General features: G+C 41.4%; 1 pseudogene; it reads left to right on the top strand.

The window, feature by feature from the left end:
- The first annotated feature begins 1881 nt into the window (after nucleotides 1-1881).
- On the top strand, nucleotides 1882-20988 carry LOC123993185 (annotated as a pseudogene).
- The last annotated feature ends 264 nt before the right edge of the window (nucleotides 20989-21252 follow it).

Raw genomic sequence — 21252 nt, forward strand, 5'->3', positions numbered from 1 at the left:
TCCTTCACTGTGGCCGACGTGAGTAAGACATTTAAGAGTGTTAACCCTCGCAAGGCTGACAGCCCAGACGACATCCCAAGCTGCGTCCTCAGAGCATGCGCAGACCAGCTGGCTGGAGTGTTTACAGGCATATTCAATCTCTCCCTATCCTAGTCTGCTGTCCCCACTTGCTTCAAGATGTGCACCATTGTACCTGTACCCAATAAAGAAAAGGTAACTGAACTGAAATACTATCCCCCCGCAGCACTCACTTCTATCATCATGAAGTGCTTTGAGAGGCTAGTTAAGGATCATATCACCTCTACCTTACCTGACACCCTAGACCCACTTCAATGTTCTAACCACCCCAATAGATCCACAGGCGATGCAATCGCCTGCAGTTTCCCATCTGGATAAGAGGAATACCTACGTGAGAATGTTAATTGACTATAGCTCAGCATTCAACACCATAATACTCTCCAAGCTCATCATTAATAAGCTTGAGGCCCTGGGTCTGAAATTCGCCCTGTGCAACTGGGTCCTAGACTTCCTGACGGGCCGCCCCCAGATGGTGAAGGTAGGAAACAACACCTCCATTTCGCTGATCCTCAACACAGGGGCCCCACAAGGGTGTTTGTTCAGCCCTCTCCTGTACTCCCTGTTCACCCATGACTGCGTGGCCACGCACGCCTCCAAATCAATCATAAAGTTTGCAGACGACACAACAACAGCAGGCCTGATTACCAACAATGACGAGACAGCCTGCAGAGAGGAGGTGAGGGCTCTGGGAGAGTGGTGCCATTACAATAACCTCCCACTCAACATCAACAAAACAAAGGAGCTGATTGTGGACTACAGGAAACAGCAGAGGGAGCACGCCTCTATCCACATTGATGGGGACCGCAGTGGAGAAGGTGGAAAGCTTCAAGTTTCTCTGTATATACATCACTGACAAACTGAAATGGTTCACCCATTTGGTGAAGAAGGCGCAACAGCGCAACAACCTTCGGGAGGTTGAAGCAATTTGGCTTGGCCCCTAAAACCCTCACAAACTTTTACAGATGCACAATTGAGAGCGTCCTGTTAGGCTGTATCACAGCCTGGTACAGCGACTACACCGCCCGCAACCACAGGGTTCTCCAGAGGGGGGTGTGGTCTGCCCAACACATCACCAGGGGAAAACTACCTGCCCTCCAGGACACCTACAGCACCCAACATCACAGGAAGGCCAAAAAGATCATCAAGGACATCAACCCCCCGAGCCACAGCCTGTTCACCCTGCTATCATCCAGAAGGCGAGGTCAGAACAGGTGCATCAAAGCTGGGACTGTGAGACTGAAAAACAACTTCTATCTCAAGGCCATCAGACTGTTAAATAGCCATACTACCCGGCTTCCACCCAGTTACGCAACCCTGCATCTTGGAGGCTGCATAGACTTGGATTCACTGGTCACTTTAGTAATGGAACACTAGTTACTTTAATAATGTTTAAATAGTGTCTACGTACTGATTTACTCATCATGTATATGCTGTATTCTATTATACTGTATTTTAGTCAATACCACTCCAACATTGCTCAATCTAATATTTATATATTTCTGAAGTCAATTATTTTACTTTTAGATTTATGTGTATTGTTGTGACTTGTTAGATACTACTGCACTGTTGGAGCTAGGAACACAAGCATTTCGCTACACCTGGAATAATATGTGTATGTGACCAATAACATTTGATCATGACTGGCCTCACACTTCAGTACAGTAGGTGGCGGTGTATTCAAATTAAAAGTTGGATGCGATCCACCAACCCAATCTCAAAGAAGAAGAAGTAGTATCAGCTAATGTTACTAGCTAGTCCTGCATTTAGCTACGACTACAGAATAAAATGTATTGTAATGAAACAGCAGGGAGCAGGTCTCGAATCCTCGACTGTGCTGCAAAAGCATGCTCGTACGGCAGGGTCGTTACATTATATTCGTTTTTGAGCTCTCTACCCTTTAGATGAGAGAGGGGAGACTTTAATTGAGGTTTTGTTTGAAACTGCTAGTGAGTCAGGTGAAGCTAATAGTACAGAACATGAGAATGAGTGGGTTACAGTGGCGAAGAAAAAGGGAAACAAAAGAAGTAAAGAAAGCTATGTTGGAAAATAGGAAACCACTCGACTCGTTTTTGGTCAGAGTCAGGGTTTGGATGAATGCTACTTATTTTTATTATTTTGTGTGTCTGCGGAGCAGAAGAAGCGTGTGCTCAAAAAGATATTGGAGTGGAATGTTTCCTGCATGGGTTTTCGTGGCAGGGCGCCTATCAAGGGGGTTATTTCTGGGGTGGCGCAAGAAATAAAGGCAGAGAATATAACTGAAGTGGTTGGTGCACATCGGCTGATTTATATGGTGGACGGAGACAATACGTTTTCTTCCACCATGCTACTGTTTTTTTTATAAAGAGTCTCTCCCTTCTCATATGAAGTTAGGATTCATGAGATACCCTGTAAGAGCTTTTGTGCTCAAGCCCCTTCAGTGTCATGAATGTAAAAGATTTGGTCATGTGTCAAGTATGTACAGAAGGGAAGGATATCGTATGCCAGATGAAGGGAAATGCTGCAACTGTGGAGGTGAACATGCGCCAGAATTCTTGAAGTGCCATACTAGGGCGAAGGATAATGAGTTTAAGCAGGGTCCAGCGTGATTCCTATCTGGAGGCGGTGAGAAAATTGGAAGGAACGAGTGCCGGTGAAAAAGCAATGGTTGTAGAGCCACCAAGACCAGTGAAGGTTTTTCATCAAATGATGGATAGTGAAATGCTACATGTTGAAAAGGTGGACTTTGTATTATTTATTGCAATGGTCATAAACTGTACAGCACAAGTGGGGAAGAAGTCTAAGAAAATTGGAATCACTGAACCTCTTGGGGTTCTTAGTGATTTTTACAGCCAAGGTGGTGCAAGATATTCTGTCTGTTAATGTAGCCCCATCACAGGCCCATGAGCCGTAGGGATGCATTTTGGAGTGGACTGTGATTGAAGAAGTGTGACTTTTATTTTTTAATATTTTTATCTTACGTGTTTTATCTTGTATTATATAATTTTACCCCTTTCCCGGAATGTTTTTAAAAAGTTATTATTTAATACCCCGTCCAACTGGTGTCGGTAATGCACCATTAACATTGGATGCCAATCGCCGTTAAACACCATCGAAGAAGAAGAAGAAGAAGCAGAGGCAGTAGCAAATGTCTTTTCGTCACAAGTCTATACGAACTGACGCTGACCATAACGGAGATGAAAATAGGTGAGTTGTCATGATTTGTAAGGGTACTTTATTTATAAAAAGTTATTTAAAATACATTTGGTCAGTTAGATTTCTCTCGCACCAGTCTTCTCCTTACTCACGCGAAATCAAGAACACTGGTGCTGGTTAGCTAAATGTTCTTTGCTAGTTAAGTTCTCCATCTAATGTTGCGTAAGAAATTGATTAGCATTTATTGCATTAACGTTACTGTTGTGCATGTTTATAAGACAATGGTATTGGCTACGTGGTGCATGTTAGACATCTTACCAATATTTTGAACAGGTGTTAAGGTTAGTTAACTAACATTACTGCTGGCTAGCTAATCAGCTAGCTAACTTAGCATGGCTCGGTAGCAGAATAGAAAGGCATTTGCAAACCATTGCATTGTTTATGCAGCTAGCTAGCTTGCCAACTTGATAACTGTTTTCCCTTCAAATGTACGTGTCGTTTGAATGCAACAATTGCTAGATAACTAGCTACTAAAGTTAGCTTGCTATATTAAGCTAGGTTGCGTACCAATTCGCGCTCATACTATGCGGCTCCGAAGCACCTATTGTAGTAAACATTGTGTGAAGCATCACAAGTTAACGAAGTGTAACTTGACATAGCTACTAGTGTCTCCACTGTTGAGTCTAGTGATTTATAAGAATCAATTACAGCAAAGGGCGGCTGGTAGCTTAGTGGTTAGGGACTATTAACCGAAGGGTTGTAAGATCGAATCCCCGAGTTGAAAAGGTAAACATCTGTCGTTCTGCCCCTGAACAAGGCAGTTTTTAAAAATGTATTTATCTGTTATTTTACCAGGTAAATTTACTGAGAACACATTCTCATTTACTCCATGTGTAACTCTGTGTCGTTGTATCTGTCGAACTGCTTTGCTTTATCTTGGCCAGGTCGCAATTGTAAATGAGAACTTGTTCTCAACTTGCCTACCTGGTTAAATAAAGGTAAAATAAAAATAAATAAAATAAAATTTGCAGCAACGACCTGGGGAATAGTTACAGGGGAGAGGAGGGGGATGAAATGAGCCAATTGTAAACTGGGGATTATTAGGTGACCGTGATGGTTTGAGGGCCAGATTGGGAATTTAGCCAGGACACCGGGGTTAACACCCCTACTCTTACGATAAGTGCCATGGGATATTTAATGACCTCAGAGAGTCAGGAAACCCGTTTAACGTCCTATCCAAAAGACTGCACCCTACACAGGGCAGTGTCCCCAATCACTGCCCTGGGGCATTGGGATATTTTTAGACCAGAGGAAAGAGTGCCTCCTACTGGCCCTCCAACACCACTGGCAAGTTAGGATGTCATTGGAAATAAGAATTTGTTGTTATTAACTGACTTGCGTAGTTAAATAAAGGTCAAAAATGGGGAACATAATGAATGTGCAGCTGTTTAATGTGAATTGCTTTAGAAATGTACTTGACAATGGCATGATCTTTCAGTCTTGTTGATCTGTGTTTCATTGTTTCTAGGAATAGAGGCCCTTTGAAGCGGTATAACTACCTGAAACGTGTAGCTGATGGCAGTATGAGATCAAATGAGGACATGGACTCCACCAGTGATCTGAAGAAGAGTAATGTCAACCACAGACACACTGATATCAGACGTGTTAGGTAAGGGGTCATTCCATAAATAAACCTTCTGAACATGTTTGCCATTGGCAGTTGTCAGAAAGTGACTTTCTGGACCTAAATGCCAAAATGTTCAGGAGATAGAGGTGCTCAAAGTTGACCAGTTTTACATACCCCATCCTAGCCCATTGGTAGACGCTATCTACACTACTGTTGAAAAGTTTGGGGTCACTTATAAATGTCCTTGTTCTTGAAAGAAAGGGATATTAAAATTGTCCGTTAAAATAAAATACAATTTATCAGAAATACAGTGTAGACATTGTTAATTTTGTGAATGACTATTGTAACTGGAAACGGCAGATAAAAAAAAATAAAAAAGGAATATCTACATAGGCGTACAGAGGCCCATTATCAGCAACCATCACTCCTTTGTTCCAATGGCACGTTGTTTTAGCTAATCCAAGTTTATCATTTTAAAAAGCTAATTGATCATCAGACAACTATTTTGCAATTATGTTAGCACAGCCGAAAACTATTGATCTGATTAAAGAAGCAATAAAACTGGCCTTTAGACTAGTTGAGTATGGCCAGAAACAAAGACCTGAAACTCATCAGTCTATTCTTGTTCTGAGAAATTGCCAAGAAACTGAAGATCTCGTACAAAGCTGTGTACTACTCCCTTCACAGAACAGCACAAACGGGCACTAACCAGAATAGAATGAGGAGTGGGAGGCCACGGTGCACAACTGAGGAAGAGGACAAGTACATTAGTGTCTAGTTTGAGAAATGGACGCCTCACAAGTGCTCAATTGGCAGCTTCATTAAATAGTTCCCGCAAAACACCAGTCTCAACGTCAACAGTAAAGAGGCGACTCCGGGAGGCTGGCCTTCTAGGCAGAGTTCCTCTCTCCAGTGTCTGGTCTTTTGCCCATCTTAATCTTTCCCGTCTGAGATATGCCTTTTTCTTTGCAACTCTGCCTAGAAGGCCAGCATATGTTTCAAACTGTTTCACGAGACGATTGCTGACTTTTCTAAACGCTAAAAGACAGTGTTGGAATTGTAGTTCGCTCGCAGCCAACTTTGGGCGATGCGAATCTCAGCACGGGTTTTCGAAAGCTAACCCCTCCCTACATGAGACATCAATGTCATGGCATCAGTGAAAAACATGAACTATTGAGTTTACCATTTGAAAGCTTACAAACAGGGTTGTCAAATAAGTTTATAGTATCTTGAATAAAAAAAAGTAATAAAAGGTGCAATTTCAGAACTGCTTTAGCGTAAACATTTTTTAAAGGTGTACACTCAGCCTTTTCTCATTATCACATAATTTATAGCTTAGACCCTATTTTATGTTGTCTGGGATGTTTGTTGTGCCCATCATCGGTTGAGATGCAGCATTCTCTTGAATACAGGGTGGGTGTCATTTCAATCATAGAAAGAGAATATATAAAATGAATCTATCCCTTCAGACCACTACAGTGTATTTGGCAGCCGGGTACACCATTGATATTTAAGTTTAAATTACTACCAGAAATATGTCTGCCAGTCTACCCACCGTTGAATTTAAACTCGAATGGGAATTTCTATTCTGTTATCTATATTTCTGAGAGCTCAATAGGGTTCCTATGAAAGAGTTAAAACAATGGATATTCCCACTCGTCAACATTTTCTGTTGTGTGGACCCCCAACCGTCTTTGTAATGTCAACCATTTGAAATGTCAATTTCGTTTATCATGACAACCCTGTTGGTAAGCTATTCAAGAGAATGGTGGGCACAACAAACACCTCTGATGTAAAATAGGAAAATAAGGTCTAAGCTACAACATATGTGAACATGAAATAAATCTGAGTTTTTAGATAATTAATTTAAAGAATTTTAAATAGTTTGACAACCCTATTTTTAAGTTTCCAAATGATATCAAACTCAGCCATTTATATTTTTCAGTGATGAAGACATGGATGTCTTATTGTAGAGTGGGGTATGCAAAATGGGTCAACTTGAGCACCTCTATCTCCTGAATGTTTTGTCATTCAGGTCCCAAAAAGTCAATTTCTGATCACTTCAAGTATGGGCCAACATGTAAGAATGGTTCTGTTCAAATCTAAAGGGGTGCAGTCAGAAAGTAATTGAAATTATATTAAATGACCATAAGACAAGATTGACTGCTCAGTTGGGAGGTATCAGAGACCAATATTTTAGGTTAAGTTGCTGTTGGGCCCTTGAGCACTACTTTTGATAGGAGCCTTATGAGCCCTGGTCAAAAGTGGTGCACTTTTATAGGGACATGGGTGCCATTTGGGACGCTGCTCTTGAGAGCTATAAATGAAGTAGCCTGTCCTGTGAAAACCGTAAATGAGGGTAGCCTTTTAACAATAGGTTGGCAGATGGTTGGCAAATGTTCCCCATGTATTTCACCCTGAATATTGCTGTGAAAAATAAGCAATCCAAAATGCTAGGAAGAAGTGGTGTGGTTTGATGTGTCCTTTTCACACCACATCTTTGCTGCATCACTGCTTGGTATGGCAACAGCACCGCCCTCCATCGCATGCCACTACACAGGGTTGTGCGGACAGCACAGCACATTACTGGGGCCGAGCTCCCTGCCATCCAGGATTTCTATATCAGGTGGTGTGAAAAGAAGGCCCGGAAAATTGTTAGACCCCAACCACCCAAGCCATAGACTATTTTATCTGCTGCTGCACGGCAAGAGTTACCGGTGCAACAAGTCTGACACCAACAGGCTCTTGAACAGCTTCTATCCCCAAGCAATACAACTGATAAATAGCCAACAAAATAGCTACACGGACCGAGTTTACCTTGTATCTATATTGACCTTTTATTTCAAACTCTGCACACTCACAGGGCCCTACACGAACATGCACACACACTCTGTCACTCCAACACACACACTCACTCCATTTTCTCACTCACACATATGCACATACATTTCTACTGACTGCACGCCCACTCACATGGAAGCTGCTGCTACTTTTTCTTATATCCTGTTGCCTAGTCACCTTACCCCTATATGTATCTACCTCCATCACTCCAATTTCCCTGCACATGTAAATATCATGGATACAAACTAGTCACCAGTCAGTGAAATTCCCAGTTTTGAATCGGAAATAATATGACCTACATGATTAGTGTAGATCCGATGAGAAAAGTGATGCGCGTTTGGAGCAATACTGGCTGTATCCAAGGCTAAGCCAATTGTTCACATAACAGAATGCAGCACCCGACTGAAAAGAGAAGAGACCACCAATGTGCTTGTTACAGCGTCAGTGCTTAATTAAGGCAGTTTTCCAGTTAACTTACAGTATCGTGTCCCCTGAACGATAACGAATAGGTAGGTGAGAAGCCTGACCAGGGAGACGGGTGAGAAGGTGATGAAGCATACTTCATGAGCTGGAACTGAAAAACAATTGGAATTTGGAAAGTTTGAGGTGATGTAGAAAGTGTGGTGGAACAAGTATTGTTAGCATTGTTAAGTATCTTGGATTGAATTATCCCATAGCTAGCCAGAGCAACATTAACCAACTTTACTGATATAATATATATATATTTTTATTTCACCTTTATTTAACCAGGTAGGCCAGTTGAGAACAAGTTCATTTACAACTGCGACCTGGCCAAGATAAAGCAGAGCAGTGTGACAAAAACAACAACAGAGTTACACATGGGATAACACACATATATATAGTCAATAACACAATAGAAAAATCTACGTGCAGTGTGTTTAAATGTAGTAAGGTTAGGGAGGTAAGGCAATAAATAGGCCATAGTGGCAAAATAATTACAATTTAGCATTAATACTGGAGTGATAGATGTGCAGATGATGATGTGCAAGTAGAGATACTTGTGTGCAAAAGAGCAACAACAAAAATATGGGGATGAGTTAGTTGGGTGTGCTATTTACAGATAGGCTGTGTACAGGAACAGTGATCGGTAGCTCTGACAGCTGATGCTTAACGTTAGAGTGGGAGATACAAGACTCGAGCTTCAGTGATTTTTGCAATTTGTTCCAGTCATTGGCAGCAGAGAACTGGAAGGAAAGGCAGCCAAAGGAAGTGTTGGCTTTGGTGATGACCAGTGAAATATACCTGCTGCAGCGCGTGCTGCGGGTGGGTGTTGCTTTCCAATCTTTAGGGATCTCAGATGATAGAAGAGGTTGGACAGGCTAGTAATAGAGGTTGCAACAATGTCGGCGGATAATTTTAGAGGGTCCAGATTGTCTAGCCCAGCTGATTTGTCGGGATCCAGATTTTGCAGCTCTTTCAGAACTTCAGCTATCTGGATTTTGGTCAAGGAGAAGGGGGGTGGGGCTTGGGAAAGTTGCTGCGGGGTGGGCAGAGCTGTTGGTAGGGGTTGCCGGGTAGCTAGCTAACGTTATGACATCAATGAGCTAACTTTAGTAACCTAACCAATTCTCTATAGTATTAACTTGTGACATTGCCGTTCCTCAGGTTATAACATGTTAGTTGCTTACTGAAGCCTGGTAATCTGTGTGACATGTTAACTAGCTAATGAACTAAAAGTAATGTTTTCCCTCTACAGTATTTGGTTAATTTTCAAAATGAGAGAATTAGGTGAAAATGAGGCGTTGCGTGTTAAACAAGTTTAGCTGGAGCTGGGCCTAGCTTAAACTGGATGCCACTATAGAGGTGAAAGGAACACCACATACTTTCCCTCTTTCTCACTTTTTCAATACTGTGGAGAAAAAAGGGTTATGCCAGTTGCACTCTCTGCCTGAAAGAGATCAATTATGCCAACAAAGGGTATCGTGCTCTGCTGCACATGTAGAACAGATGTCCACAAGCAAAACATGTACAATGTAATCATGTGCAGTGTATCCCAAAGATATTGCTTTTGTGTTGAACTTGACAGTAACACTTGTGTGAGTGAGAGATTATTGACATGTTTTACCCAGGGAATGTTGTATTTGCACACATGTAGCCTTGTGTGATTGATGTCTACTATAGTGGCCACTATAATAAAGCAAAAAATTGAATGCCTGTTTGTTTCATTGTTTTTCTACTTTAGATTTTTTCTTCCCAGGTGCAATATTTAGGTGTGTGTGTGGTCACAAGCATTAGGGCTGTCATGGGTAACGGCAATATTAGTGTATTGTTTTTTTCTCAAGACTTGTCATTTGCAGTAAAGTCAAATAACATTGGATTGCTTTCTTTACATATTTTTTTTTAGCTGTGAGTTAGGTACACGTTGCACCTTTTTGGGCCCTCACCAGGTTGCATCCCTGAAATATGGTATTGGAACTGACTTTTTAAATATTTCCTGTATACAGAATGCTTACTTTGTTTCTTATTGCTCTTGATTTTTGTTCTAGTAATACATTGTTGATTATTGCATAGTTGGGCTTTGAGTTTGCAGTAAGCATTTCACAGGCATTTCACTGTTATTTCACTATCTGTCATTTTCAGGTATTTCTTCTGGGGAGACGGCTTGTAGAACTTTGGTTAATTTAATCTTATAAACTACACATTAACAGCTAAAAGCGGAATTGCAGTATAGGCTTACAGATGAAGGGGAAAAAGTATTAACAATTAGGTAGATTAACAAAACTGACATTATAGTGATGAAGCCATATTCGGAGAGTTCCTTGCTCATGGCGGAGACTGGTGCTTTTGGCAACCCACTGGAGTAGGATTGTTTGGTGATGCCAGATGATCGAAGGTGGTGCAGTTGGCTTGCTGGCCCTAATGTCATTCTCAGCTCAGCCTCTCTGTAGCACCGTCCTTTGTACTCCTCCACAAATAACTTGTAGCGCACACTTGGCAAAATGGGTGGAATTGCAGAAAACTTGCTGTAAAAGTCCAATGGGGCTGTTTTGATCTCTTATTTCTGGAAAACAATTAAACATTTTAAAATAATAAACAAATGGCTTCTTAGCAAAGAGCAATTTCTCAAGCAAGAATTGTGCTAGGACTGTCAGTGGTCTGAGTGGGGAGGCGAAAACTGATAGTTAGCTGTTTTCAGAGGTTTGGAACTCTTCCTTATTGGTCTATTAACTACTTATATCACCGTGGAAGGCCAAATTGCAGGTGGTCTTTTCAAACAGCTCTTACACTAAAATGGCATTATGTTCACAATTACACAGTATTTATTCAAACCTCATAGTGTGCACGAGCATAGATATAGTGCCTTCGGAAAGTATTCAGACCCCTTGACCCTTTCCACTTTTTTTTTAACGTTACAGCCTCATTCTAAAATGGATTAAATGAAATCCTCAGCAATCTACACACAATACCCCATAATGACAAAGTGAAAGGTTTTTAGACATTTTTGCAAATGTTTACAGTAAAAAAAAAAGTTATTTTCATAAGTATTCAGATCCTTTGCCATGAGACTCAACTGAGCTCCTCACCCTGTTTCCATTGATCATCCTTGAGATGTTTCTACAACTTGATTGGAGTCCACCTGTGGCAAATTCAATTGATTGTACATGATTTGGAAAGGCACACACCTGTCTATATAAGGTCCCACAGTTGACCGTGCATGTCAGAGCAAAAACCAAGCCATGAGGTCGAAGGAATTGCCCGTGGAGCTCCGAGACGGGATTTTGTCGAGGCACAGATCTGGGTAAAGGTACCAAAAAGATTCTGCAGCATTGAAGGTCCCCAAGAACACAGTGGCCTCCCATCATTCTTAAATGGAAGAAGTATGGAACCACCAAGACTATCCCTAGGGCTGGCTGCCCAGCCAATCTGAGCAATTGGGAAGAAAGACCTTGGTCAGGGAGGTGACCAGGAACCTGATACTTCGGGATTTTGGCAATGAGGCCTTTTATCTACTTCCCCTAGTCCGACAATGTGGATACCATTTTTATGACTGTCCAGTAGGAAGGAAGTTAGCATTGCCTCGTAAAACTACCTCTAACTTCCTTCATACTGGACAGACATAAAAATGTTATCTACAAGTTAATCTGTCTCTGGGGAAGTAGGTTTAAGGGCCTCATTGTCAAAATCGGAAGTATCCTTTTTAAATGCAAAAATTTGCCTGCCAGCTAGCCATCTTGCTAACCAAACAAGCAGACTTGCTATCATTCCTTCAACTCCATGGGTAAAAACTACCAGATATATTCAATCAACACTCCAATGTTATAAAAAAACAAAGTGTGTCTCATGTATATTTATTTTATTTAACCTTTTATATAACTAGGCAAGTCAGTTAAGAACAAATTCTTATTTACAATGACGGCCTACACGGACGACGCTGGGCTAATTGTGTGCCGCCCTACGGGACTCCCAATCACGGCCGGTTGTGATGCAGCATACAGTGCCTTGCAAAAGTATTCACCCCCTTGGCGTTTTCCTATTTTGTTGCATTAGAACCTGTAATTTAAATGTATTTTTATTTGGATTTCATGTAACAGACACACACAAAATAGTCCAAATTGGTGAAATGAAATGAAAAAAATTACTTGTAAAAAAAAAAAAAAAAAGTGAAACCTAAAAGGGGTGTGTTCATATGTATTCACCGCCTTTGCTATGAAGCCCCTAAATAAGAACTGGTGCAATAAATTACCTTCAGAAGTCATAATTTATTACATTGCACACACGTGGACTTTATTTAAGTGTCTCATGATCTGTCACATGAGCTGTGTGTATATGTGTATATATATCTATATAGATATATATCTATAGATATCTATATAGATATATATATATATATATCTATATATCTCTCTGTTCTGAAAGGCCCCAGAGTCTGCAACACCACCAAGCAAGCGGCACTATGAAGACCAAGGAGCTCTCCAAACAGGTCAGGGACAAAGTTGTGGAGAAGTACAGATCAGGGTTGGGTTTAAAATATATATATCCGGAACTTTCAACATCCCACGAAGCACCATTTTTAAATCCATTAATAAAAAATGGAAAGAATATGGCACCACAACAAACCTGCCAAGAGATGGCCTAGTGGTTAGAGTGTTGGACTAGTAACTGAAAGGTTGCAAGTTCAAATCCCCGAGCTGACAAGGTACAAATCTGTCGTTCTGCCCCTGAACAGGCAGTTAACCCACTGTTCCTAGGCCATCATTGAAAATAAGAATTTGTTCTTAACTGACTTGCCTAGTTAAATAAAGGTAAAATAAACAAACTCACGGACCAGGCAAGGGGGGCATTAATCAGGGAGGCAACAAAGAGACCAAAGACGACCCTGAGGGAGCTGCAAAGCTCCACAGCGGAGATTGGAGTATCTGTCCATAAGACCACTTTAAGCCATACACTCCATAGAGTTGGGCTTTACCGACGAGTGGCCAGAAAAAAAGTAATTGTTTAAGAAACAAATCAGCAAACCCATTTGGTGTTCTCCAAAAGGTGTCTGGGTGACTCCACAAACATGGAAGAAGGTACTCTGGTCAGATGAGACTAAAATGTAGCTTTTTAGCCATCAAGGAAAACACTGTCTGGCGCAAACCCAACACCTCACAAGAACACCATCCCCACAGTGAAGCATGGTGGTGGTAGCATCATGCTGTGGGGATGTGTTTCATTGGCAGGGACTGGGAAACTGAATTTAAGGAATGTTGGATGGTGCTAAATACGGGGAAATTCTTGAGGGAAACCTTTGTCTTCCAGAGATTTGAGACTGGGACCGAGGTTCACCATCCAGTAGGACAATGAGCAACACTCGAGTGGTTTAAGGGGAAACATTTAAATGTCTTGGAATGGCCTAGTCAAAGCCCAGACCTCAATCCAAAGTTAAATCTAGAATTGGCTTCCTATTTCGCAACAAAGCATCCTTCACTCATGCTGCCAAACATACCCTTGTAAAACTGACCATCCTACCAATCCTCGACTTTGGCGATGTCATTTACAAAATAGCCTCCAATACCCTACTCAACAAATTGGATGCAGTCTATCACAGTGCAATCCGTTTTGTCACCAAAGCACCATATACTACTCACATTGCGACCTGTACCCTCTCGTTGGCTGGCCCTCGCTTCATACTCGTCGCCAAACCCACTGGCTCCATGTCATCTACAAGACCCTGCTAGGTAAAGTCCCCCCTTATCTCAGCTCGCTGGTCACCATAGCATCTCCCACCTGTAGCACACGCTCCAGCAGGTATATCTCTCTGGTCACCTCCAAAACCAATTCTTTCTTTGGCCGCCTCTCCTTCCAGTTCTCTGCTGCCAGTGACTGGAACGAACTGCAAAAATCTCTGAAACTGGAAACACTTATCTCCCTCACTAGCTTTAAGCACCAACTGTCAGAGCATCTTACAGATTACTGCACCTGTACATAGCCACCTATAATTTAGCCCAAACAACTACCTCTTTCCCAACCGTATTTAATTTATTTATTTATTTTGCTCCTTTGCACCCCATTATTTTTATGTCTACTTTGCACATTCTTCCATTGCAAAACTACCATTCCAGTGTTTTACTTGCTATATTGTATTTACTTTGCCACCATGGCCTTTTTTGCCTTTACCTCCCTTCTCACCTCATTTGCTCACATTGTATATAGACTTGTTTATACTGTATTATTGACTGTATGTTTGTTTTACTCCATGTGTAACTCTGTGTCGTTGTATCTGTCGAACTGCTTTGCTTTATCTTGGCCAGGTCGCAATTGTAAATGACAACTTGTTCTCAACTTGCCTACCTGGTTAAATAAAGGTGAAATAAATAAATAAAAAATCCAATTGAGAAACTGTGGTATGACTTACAGATTGCTGTACACAAGTGGAACCCATCCAACCTGAAAGAGCTGGAGCAGTTTTCTTTGAAGAATGGGCAAAAATCCCAGTGGCTAGATGTTTCAAGCCTATAGAGACACCAAGAGATTTGCAGCTGTAAATAATTCACTTTGGAGAGGGTGAATAGTTATGCACAGGAAGGAGTCGTTTAAAAAAAATCTTATTTCTTGTTTCACAATAAAATATTTTGCGTCTTGAAAGTGGTAGGCATGTTGTGTAAATCAAATGATTCAAACCCCCCAGAAATCAATTTTAATTCCAGGTTGTAAGGCAACAAAATAGGAAAAATGCCAAGGGTGTGAATACTTTCGCAATCCACTGTGTGTATATATAGATATTACACACCACAGTGCATTTTGTGTTCAAAGCCTTATTCTAAAATTGATTAAATTGTTTTTTCACCTCATCAATCTACACACAATGCTCCATACTGACAATGCAAAAACAGGTTTTTACAAGTCTTAGCAAATGTTTTAAAAATAAACATAACATTTACGTAAGTATACACACCCTTTTCTCAGTACTTTTGTTGACGCTCCTTTGGCAGCATTTACAGCCTCGAATCTTATATATATGCCATTTAGCAGACGCTTTTATCCAAAGCGACTTACAGTCATGTGTGCATACATTCTACGTATGGGTGGTCCCGGGGATCGAACCCACTACCCTGGCGTTACAAGCGCCATGCTCTACCAACTGAGCTACAGAAGGACTTCTGGGGTATGATGCTTCAAGCTTGTTACACCTGTATTTGGGGTGTTTCTCCCAGTCTTGTCTGCAGTTCCCCTCAAGCTCTGTCAGGTTGGATTGGGAGCGTCGCTGCACAGAGATTTTTCAGGTCTCCAGAGATATTTGATCAGGTTGGGCTCTGGCTGGGCCACTCAGACATTCAAGAGTCTTGTCCCGAAGCCACTGGTGTATTGTCTTGGCTGTGTACTTAGGGTTGTTGTCCTGTTGGAAGGTGAACCTCCCCCAGTCTGAGGCCCTGGGTGCTCTGGAACAGGTTTTCATCAAGGATCTCTCTGTACTTTGCTCCGTTCGTCTTCCCTCGATCCAACAACAAAACTAAGGAGATGATTGTGGACTTCAGGAAACGGCAGAGGGAACACCCCCCTATCCACATCGATGGAACAGTAGTGGAGAGGGTAGCTAGTTTTAAGTTCCTCGGCATACACATCACAGACAAACTGAATTGGTCCACTCACACTGACAGCGTCGTGAAGAAGGCACAGCAGCGCCTCTTCAACCTCAGGAGGCTGAAGAAATTCGTCTTGTCACCAAAAGCACTCACAAACTTCTACAGATGCACAATCGAGAGCATCCTGGCGGGCTGTATCACCGCCTGGTACGGCAACTGCTCCGCCCTCAACCGTAAGGCTCTCCAGAGGTCTAGTGAGGACTGCACAACGCATCACCGGGGGCAAACTACCTGCCCTCCAGGACACCTACACCACCCGATGTTACAGGAAGGCCATAAAGATCATCAAGGACATCAACCACCCGAACCACTGCCTGTTCACCCCGCTATCATCCAGAAGGCGAGGTCAGTACAGGTGCATCAAAGCTGGGACCGAGAGACTGAAAAACAGCTTCTATCTCAAGGCCATCAGACTGTTAAACAGCCACCAGCAGCAGTGGCTGCTGCCAACACACTGTCATTGACACTGACCCAACTCCAGCCACTTTAATAATGGGAATTGATGGGAAATTATGTAAATATATCACTAGCCACTTTAAACAATGCTACCTTATATAATGTTACTTACCCTACATTATTCATCTCATATGCATATGTATATACTGTACTCTACATCATCGACTGCATCCTTATGTAATACATGTATCACTAGCCACTTTAACTATGCCACTTTGTTTACTTTGTCTACACACTCATCTCATATGTATATACTGTACTCGATACCATCTACTGTATGCTGCTCTGTACCATCACTCATTCATATATCCTTATGTACATATTCCTTATCCCCTTACACTGTGTATAAGACAGTAGTTTTGGAATTGTTAGTTAGGTTACTTGTTGGTTATCACTGCATTGTCGGAACTAGAAGCACAAGCATTTCGCTACACTCGCATTAACATCTGCTAACCATGTGTATGTGACAAATAAAATTTGATTTGATTTGATCCTGACTAGTCTCCCAGACTCTGCCACTGAAAAACATTCCAACAACATGATGCTGTCACCACCATGCTTCACAGTAGGGATGGTAATGGCCAGGTGGTGAGTGGTGCCTGTTTTCATCCAGATGTGATGCTTAGCATTCAGCCAAAGAGTTCAATCTTGGTTTCATCAGACCTGAGAATCTTGTTTCTCATGGCCCGAGAGTCTTTAGGTGCCTTTTGACAAACTCCAAGCAGGCTGTTGTGCCATTTACTGTGGATTGCCTTCCGACTGGCCACTCCAACCATAAAGGCCTGATTTGGTGGAGTGCTGCAGAGATGTTGCCCTTCTGGAACGTTCTCTTAACTCTGGCACTCTGTTAGTGACCATCGGGTTCTTGGTACTTCTCTGACCAAGGCCCTTCTCCCTTGATATCTCAGTTTGGCCGGGTGGGCAGCTCTAGGAAGAGTCTTGGTGGTTTCAAGCTTCTCCCATTTAAGAATGATGGAGGCCACTGTGTTCTTGGGGACCTTCAATTCTGAAGAATTTTTTTGGTAGGCACATCTCAAGGATTGTTAATAGAAACAGGATGCACCTGAGCTTAATTTCAAGTCTCATAGCAAAGGGTCTAAATACTTATGTAAATACGTTTTTTTTAATTGTTGGTACATTTCTTGCAAATGTATTTTTTCGCTTTGTCATTTTGGGATATTGAGGGGGGATGGGGCATTTTTATAATAGGGCTTTAACATAACAAAATGTGGGAAAAGTGACTGGGTCTGAATACGAATAAACTGTATACTCAAATGTGTACATAATTATAATAATACTCATAATTAATGATGCATGTCATTCTTCTTTCAGTTGTACCACTCCTGAAAGTGAAGGTCCAGTTCCCAGATGCATGGACTGGGAGCGTGAAGTGGAGACGAAATGTGCTCAAGCGTCTGTTGTGACATGCAACGGTCAGCAGTCCCTGCAGATTTCCCCGTTGTACATGCATTTGACTAAAATCTTTCAATTGTGTTATGGTATTGTTTCTTTTAGTTACAGGAGGAGGACACTGGCAACAGAGTTTGGTCCAAGGGAACGGAAGAATTCTTCAGGGAGGTTTGTTTGAATAATGATGTCTTCTACTTTGAATTTAGCATGCTAGCCTGGTCCCAGATCTGTTTGTCCTCTTGCCAACTGTGGCTCATTTTTAAGCCGACAGACAATGTTTGGCGTGACAAGGAGTTGGCTTGATGGCACAGGCTGTCACTCGGCTAGAGGGCTGCATTCCCGCGGGTCCCGACAGATCAGTGCGGCACGAGCTGCGTTTTTATGCCGCAGCAACAGGCTGTCAGACACATGACTTTAGGATGGAAATATACTTGTCTCAGATTATTTGAAAACTGTCCTTTTTCTGCCTGTATGTGTTAGCCTACCTATTGTATTAAAAACACTTGTTTTTTGGATTATTCATTATTTGCTGGTTCAACTGCAGTAACCTACCTCATCGTTGGGCATGAGAGTTCAAGTGTGCCTATGTGTGGTCTCATTGAAATAGAGTAGGCTGCCTACATGGGCAGGTAATCATGTGGCAGTTAAGTTAAATATGACTACTGTAGTTTACTTGTGTCTAAATAAATATTGATAATGCAAAGAAGTGGACGGCACTCAACCAACGTAAGACAAGGTGCAATCAAAACATTTAAACATAGTTTAAAAGGCACAATGCCTGAATAGGTTGGGCTACTATGGTGAGTGAGATTTGCACCTTTTTTTAAGTAGTAAGTATTGATTACTATTTGTCTCTTGTCTGCTAATCATCTTCCTAAAAGGTAGGCTTCTGCACAACGTAGCAAGTGTCGTGATCATCTTTCTTGTTGCTTCAAGTTCAGTAGCCATATCTGTGAGATCAGGTGTGCACGTGGCCTCAATTTAATAGCCTATGCATTCACAGAGAAGTACAGGGGCAGTTATCTTTCCAAGGAAATGTAGTTAATCTAGTTTATTTGCTGAATATAGCCCAGTAGTACAGATGTGTGAATCTCTGGTAATTAAACCTATCAAGTTGTTTTTGAGTATTTGATATTGCCTATAAGATGCAAAATTGCTGGGACCGTTGCTGGCAAAATGAGCTCAGTCACATATGCCTAAAATAACACTGTGGGACTGCTGTTGGGTTTGGGAACACTTCTTGCCATAGCGGGTGGGAGTCAGACCGAAAGGGGGCAGAATGTGGTATGGAAAGATGCGGGATGAAGAAATCAGGCCCACGCAGACCTCTACACTCAGGCTACATCCATCATTGCATTTCATTCATTCATCTGTATCCTGTCTCAGCTCAGATTCCAGAGACTCTCCAGTCCCTGGTGAGGTCATGGAGGAGGATGAGGAAGTCCTGATGAGGAGGCAGAAACAGATCACATATGGGAAGAACACACTCGCCTACGACAGATACATAAAGGAAGTACCCAAGTGAGTCAAATACAGTGCGAATGCTTAGATTAAATTCTTGTTAGGATACATACCACCCTATTAGGTCAGAAGTTGGTATTAAACAATTTGTTGTTTATTGTTTTGTTAGGCACTTGAGGCAGCCAGGAGTTCATCCTAAAACTCCTAACAAGTTTAAGAAATACAGCCGGCGCTCATGGGACCAGCAGATTAAATTGTGGAAGGTGAAGATTCACGCGTGGGACCCCCCCAGCCCAGGAGGGCAGTGAGCTGCAGGCCATGTAACCCCCCAAATATCCTGGAATTTAAAACCATCTCTAAATGTTGACATACTGTACTTGTAACCTGAGATGATGGTTTAACAGAAACAATGTTCTATTCTAATAAAATTGTGCCCCAACTATTGTGCATAAATTACAAGCACAAGTTCTCCAGAAATTGGATTTGGAAGTGTGTCAAAGAAATGTATCTCTCTAGTCTCACGGCAGAGTGCCTAAGGGAAGTATTCAGACCCCCATTTTGTTTCATTACAGCCTTATTTTTTCACCCTCACCCCCCCCCCCCTCTCAATCTACACACAATACCCCATAATGACAAAGCAAAAACAGTTTTTTTAATACATTTTTGATAATTTATTAAAATTAATAAAACTACCTTATTTACTTTATAAAACTACCTTCTATAAGTATACAGAGCCTTTGCTATGGGACTCGAAATTGAGCTCTGGTGCATCCTGTTGCCATTGATTTCTACAACTTGATTGCTTTTAGCGTTGCTTTTAGCGTTATACCTAGGAAGACTTGAGGCTGTAATCGCTGCCAAAGGTGCTTCAATAAAGTACTGAGTAAGTGGTCTGACTACTTATGTGAGTTTACATTTTTTAAATGTTTAAACATTTTCTAAACTGTTTTTGCTTTGTCATTATGGGGTGTGTGTGTGTGTAGATTGAGGGAGGAAAAAATGCTATTTTAATATATTTTAGATTAAGGCTGTACCTTAAAGTGGAAAAGTCAAGGGGTCTGAAATGCTTTCCAAATGCACTGTATATTCTTCATGAAAGACAACCCCTTTGTGTCAGACATCTTACTCAAACCAAGTCATGTTTGTAATGCAGTTAGTATTTGTTTCATGTGTCATTTAGATATGAGGTTGACTTGGATGATGTAATGGATATTGAGCTAGACTTCCCTGAGCTGGATTCCGACTCGAGCGCACAGCCTCCTAAAGTCAGCAGGGCCTCTTCATCTCTAGCAGTAAGTTCATTATCCAGTCTAGGCATATTTGAAGGAAACTATTAGTCTGTGTTCAAAGACATTGTAGTAAAGCACCATTGGACACTTAGCAAACACATTTGGAGTTCATTCTGTGTGTTTTTTAAATTTTCTTTATGTTCTAGGACTCTTGCCAAGTAACTCCCAAGATGATGAAAATGGATACATCAGTTGACATTGAAATGGCCTAAAAGTCCTCGGTGGTTGAGAGGATAATGTGGAAAGGCCTGGGGTATTGATTTCCCCCAACACCATCTTTGAAATGGATGCATCCACCAGTGATCACCTCCTTTTGGTGGAATGCAGTTTCTGGATTGCCTCAGACCTATTCTCAGCTGTCTTTTGACAGCTATCACCCAGCAGGGAAAAAATTATTGTATGCTTAAAATGCCAGGACAAATTGACGATAGATTGAATTCAAGTCAGTGACCTGAATTGTGTATATAATTTTGTTTTGAAATTGTGTTGTGAATGCTTGCATTGTATTTTATAGTTGATTGCCATGTATGCTTGTATCTTTATTGTGAGTAGTTGTGTTTGTTTTTGTTCAATTATATATTTTTTACATATAAACTTTGAATACAATGTTGTACTGTATTTTCTTAGGCTTTCAAAAAACATGTTGACATTGGGATTTTTATCAGCAGGTAAAACATAATAATAATGGGACATAATGCCTCAAGCTTTTATTTTTCTGGATATGCTTTTTCTGCTTCCTAACTGGCTTGTAGCTGAGACATGCAGAGGATGTTATTAGTTTTTATACTACATTTGTGTTGCTGTATTTTTATTTATTTTAAAATTAGATTTGGTTTATATAATTGGTAGCTAGGATTGATTTGATTAAAGGTTT

Source organism: Oncorhynchus gorbuscha, linkage group LG13, assembly GCF_021184085.1.
Source record: "Oncorhynchus gorbuscha isolate QuinsamMale2020 ecotype Even-year linkage group LG13, OgorEven_v1.0, whole genome shotgun sequence".
Lineage (NCBI taxonomy): Eukaryota > Metazoa > Chordata > Actinopteri > Salmoniformes > Salmonidae > Oncorhynchus > Oncorhynchus gorbuscha.